The 5,260-nt window shown below is 33.3% G+C and overlaps 1 long non-coding RNA gene across 1 annotated transcript; it reads left to right on the top strand.

Moving 5' to 3' along the window:
- Positions 1–417: 417 nt before the first annotated feature.
- On the top strand, positions 418–5,161 carry LOC128885479 (uncharacterized). Its single transcript, XR_008459613.1, has 3 exons — positions 418–1,369; positions 2,223–2,407; positions 4,392–5,161. It is a non-coding gene; the product is annotated as an uncharacterized LOC128885479 (long non-coding RNA).
- Positions 5,162–5,260: the final 99 nt, after the last annotated feature.

The raw sequence follows: 5,260 nt of genomic DNA, 5'->3' as shown, positions 1-5,260 counted from the left end.
AAATGTTAGATTCTATAATTCCCAATAGTCTCGAGACAAAATTTTAGTCTTGTACACATTTCTATGCGAATCAGTATGGCCAATCAACGTGTTAAGAGACTCGAGGTATCAAGAAACCAGTTCTCTTTTTCCGAATCAGGGAGGCGCGGAAGTGTCACCAAAAAATACATCAAATCTGATGTAGAGCCAATTTCAAAGCAACGAGTCGATTTTTATTGAAAAAAAATGGCGATTTTCGCGTGAAAACGCACGTTTTTTTGCAATCAAACGTTATTTTTTTTTTCATAAAATACCACTGAAAATATTTTTTGATATATTTTGATATATTTTTTGGTATATTGAAAAGCTCAGATTTCGAGGAAGTTTTTGCCGAACACTATCCGTTGAACAACTATGCATTTGAAACCGGATAACGGATAGAGGAAAAGTTAAATTTTTAGAAATTGACTAAATCTACGTAATAAATTCTCGTTTTTCGTTCGTTATTTACAAATTTTAAGATGTCAGATTGAAAACGAATTTTTTAACCGACTTCGAATAAGGAGGAGGTTACTCGATTCGACATGTATATTTTTTTTTTTGTATGTATGTCACCTCCTTATCAAAATAAAACATAGCCTATGTTACTCGGGGATAGTGTAGGTGTTTATTACTGAAAAAATGGTTAAAATTGGTTCAGTAGTTCCGGAGATTAGCTCGGTTAAACAGACGGATAGACAGACAGATAAAAATTTTGAAAAGACGTGTTTGGGCTTTAGCAAGGTACGAAAAGTCATATAAGAGCTTTAAAAAAGCATTATTTCGTGATTATAGACACTTTAATTTTGTTTATATAGATTCAAACTTCTTCGTAACGTTTAATAACGCATTGAAATGTTGAATAACTTTTGCATACAATATTTCCAATTTCTCTTAAGGATTTTCCATTATTCCAATGAAACATTAGTAATTTTCTAACTTCTAGACCTGTTTCGGCGCTTTTCCAGTTTATGATCGTGAATTATTCAAACGAGGTGATATAAATAGTAAGTGATGTTTATTGAATACTTCTCTTTATTTTTTTTTAATTATGTTGCTTAAAGTCGCATGCTCCATTAGGGTATTAGCAACCACAATTTGTAAGTTACATATCGATTTACATAAATATCAACATAATTATTATATACCATGTTTAACTTATAATTTTAGTCATTGTCCTATACGAGATTGATTAGTCTTAATCTTTTTAAAAAAGTTGCAGTGGTTTTGCAAGATTTGACGTCTCCAAGTTGTTGTTGGATTTGACTGAGTACCGTTGGCGTCGATTTCGTATAAACGCGAATATCGAGCGTTCCAGCCTATGGAATCGATTGAAACTGCGTTGAACAATGTAACTTAGTGCAATTGTACGTGTTTGTACGTTATCAAACGTTTTCCAAACATGTATAAACACGAATATCGAGCGGTCCAGCCTATGGAATAGATTGAAACTGCGTTGAACAAGGTAATTTAGTGCAATTCTACGTGTTCATTTTCATTCAATATTCATTCATTTTCATTCAATATTCATTCAAGATTCATTCATTTTCATTCAATATTCATTCAATATTCATTCATTTTCATTCAACATTCATTCATTTTCATTCAATATTCATTCATTTTCACACAAGATTCATTCATTTTCATACAAGATTCATTCATTTTCATTCAATATTCATTCAATATTCATTCAAGATTCATTCACTTTCATTCAAGATTCATTCATTTTCATTCATTTTCATTCAATATTTATTCATTTTCATTCAAGATTCATACAATATTCATTCATTTTCATTCAAGATTCATACAATATTCATTCATTTTCATTCAAGATTCATTCATTCATTCAAGATTCATTCATTTTCATTCAAGATTTGCGCTCGAGACATAATTAACCCTTTGATTCTATAGAATCAAATCCTGTCCATTTTTATAATAAATTTCCGTAAAAGCAAAAAAACTCTACTTCGAAAAGAAACATCTACAAACATTCGTGACTCCATCAATTATTGTTTCAATTTATAATTACCTGTATTCTGATGTAAGTAAAATTGAAACTGTACGTTCGAAAAATCACTTTTAAATTACATATGTCGCCCTAGAGGCGCCACTCGAGCGCAAAGGGTTAAACCTATAATTTTCACCCACAGCAGTCGAAACGTGTATTAAATAATATTATTAAATAATACATTTTTCATTTGCAGAGATAAAGTGATCATCGTCCGTTAAAATCAGATAGTGCGATAAAATAGCCGATTTCGAGGTGTCGATAACGCATCAGGGGGCGCTGTGGGCCACGCTGAGAAACAATGGATTAGACAGAAAGCGTGTACCATCCGCGTGGCGAAGCTATTCGTCGGCGATTTTCAAAAAGAAGAGAAAAGAAACGGTGAGAGGCGGAGTCTCGAAGAGTCGCGCGATAAAGGAGTCGGTGATTAAATAAAAAGCGAGCGGTGTCATAACCGGTCGGGAGTGCGATGAACCACTCGCGACACTGCCTCGCACCCCGGAACGACATTGGAACGGGACATTCCTTCGGTGCGCGACGTTAATTACGACTTTCACCCGGAGCTCGCTCCGTGGACCCGCGCAAACGAACGTCGATCGATTTTGGCCAGCGCGAGCGGTTTGTTAGTAGCAAACACTGACGGGGCCTTATTGTGGGACCCCTTGGCTGCCAACGCTGTTCCCGTCCGCGCCGCACAACGCCTTCGGCCTCGCCAAACTAGACGGCAGACTGGTTTTTGTCCAATTTAGATCCCCCATTGTTCGGCCCGGCTTGGAATGAAAATAGAGAATACGCTCCCGACCGTATCTCGGCTGCGTGCTGCATAGGAAAACGCGAATGAACAGGCGCACTGCGGAGTCGACGCCGAATCGACTCACTGCTCAAGGTCATCGAGCGATCAGCCCTCCATCGCCACACGTGGCTTTGGATTTTGTTTGTTCGCGCATATCAAGCATAGGAACAGTTTTATTCGCATAATACATGACGGATATATGTTTAATACGAGAAATATAGGTTTAACGATTTAATTCTTACTCCGTAAGTCAGGAACATTCATTCATTTTCTTCATTTCATTCGTTTCGTTCATTTTCTTCATTTAATTCATTGCATTCGTTTCATTCATTTTCTTGATTTAATTCATTTCATTCAAGATTCATTCATTTTTTTCATTTAATTCATTTCATTCTTTTCTTCATTTCATTCATTTCATTCAAGATTCATTCACTTTCATTCAGTATTCATTCATTTTCATTCCATATTTATTCATTTTCATTCAATATTCATTCATTTTCATTCAAGATTTTCCCAAAATTGAATTCAATATTCATTCATTTTCATTCAATATTCATTCATTTTCATTCAATATTCATTCAGTTTCATTTAAGATTCATTCATTCTCATTCAATATTCATTCATTTTCATTCAATATTTATTCATTTTCATTCAATATTCATTCATTTTGATTCAAGATTTATTTATTTTCATTTAATATTCATTCATTTTCATTCACGATTCATTCATTTTCTTTCAAGATTTTCCCAAAATTGAATTCAAGATTCATTCATTTTCATTCAAGATTCATTCAAGATTCATTCGAGATTCATTCAAGATTCATTCAATTTCATTCAAGATTCATTCATTTTAATTCAATCAGGAGAACTAGGTATACCCCATAAACCGATTGGGAAGAAAAGTCATGAGTATGGTGTCAGGTGTAATATCCCCACCAGGTTGTTAATGCGCAACAAACAGTCCCTTAAGGGCACAAACAACCCTGGTTTACATTTATTTGTTAATTTTATTTATTATTTATTAATCAAACATTTTTTTCTCATCTCTGATTTGCTGCACGATGTTTTCATTTATCTATTGTTCCAAGAAAATTTTGCTCATCTTTTGTCTTTAAACAGAAGTCTGCCAAATTTTCTCCGAATAATAGAAACATCATACAGGAAATTAATCCTTACATTTCTTCGATCAGAAAAATATTAGGTTGTCCTAAAAGTTTCTTTCGTGAGTTGCATTCAATTATTTTCTGTGGTAGTGTTTATATAAATAGACAATCTAATTTCTTAGACATTGATGCTGTAACAGTAATCGAGCGAAATGAATTGTACGGAATGTCGTAATGTAACATAAAACATAAAATATTGTGTACGTATTAATTATTAATAAACGGAAAGAAACTTTTGGGGCAACCTAATATTTGGATGAATATTTGGATGCACATTCGTTTAATGCGAAATGCAATTTCATATCGAAAACCAGTTTACAATTTTTCTTTGATAAATTGTGGCAATTTTTCATTGATAAATCGACAGCTGCTTCTTCTTACTAATTCGTTATTCGTAATTTTCTGTCCAGATTGTGGTCGAGAAATTTTCCAAACCTTTGCCCTCGAATCTACCGACTGTTGGGCGTTGGAGGTCTGGTTATCGACCGCAGGAACCTGTCTTTCCACTATCTGGTTATTAAACCAGCTACCTTCTCAGCGGCGGATAAGTTTTAAATTTCGGCTAATTATTTCCTTGGGCGTTCTGCGAGAAATTCGCTAATCATCGAACCCCAGGGATTTTATTCAACAGTAGTGTATAATTTTAAACGTCAGTTATAAATTGAATGCAAGTTAACAATTTAAGATTTTTAATGGCTTTCTTTGTATATAATCGTAATTCATGCTTATGACAGTCTGACCAAATTTGTTATGAGAACGTTTTCTGCTCTATGATTTGTGTACTGTTTGCTATATAAGGAAAATAATATGCCTGAACAAAATGTTGGAAATAAAAAGCAAAAGTACGTATATGTATACATATAACATATACATATATGAATGTACATATGTTCGGTGTAGAAATTAATTGTGCTTAAGGCCAGGTTACGCCAATACAACGTGTTTTTTTAAATTTAAAACATTTATTCGTAACTTTTTACATTAAATTAGCAAACTTTTAAGCTTTCAACCTGATCTCCATTAGAATAAATCGAATGTACATAACTTTGGTTTCAACCTGATGTTCCGTAGAATGTATCTATATGTATGAACAAAGTTCAGAATGTAACAAATTTTGTTTATTGTTGTTTTTCTAACAGATTACCAGTGTACTTGATAGTTATTACCTGTAGAAATTAATTCTCTGCCCTCACATTTATTTGTTCATAACTCTAGCTTAAATAGAATTATTTACTTTAATTTATTGCATTTATTACTTTTATTTTAGAATTATTTTATG

The sequence above is a fragment of the Hylaeus anthracinus genome, unplaced genomic scaffold (genome assembly GCF_026225885.1).
Source record: "Hylaeus anthracinus isolate JK02 unplaced genomic scaffold, UHH_iyHylAnth1.0_haploid 11981, whole genome shotgun sequence".
NCBI lineage: Eukaryota > Metazoa > Arthropoda > Insecta > Hymenoptera > Colletidae > Hylaeus > Hylaeus anthracinus.
Note: the sequence above shows the minus strand (reverse complement) of the source record. Positions and strands in the feature narration are given on the sequence as shown.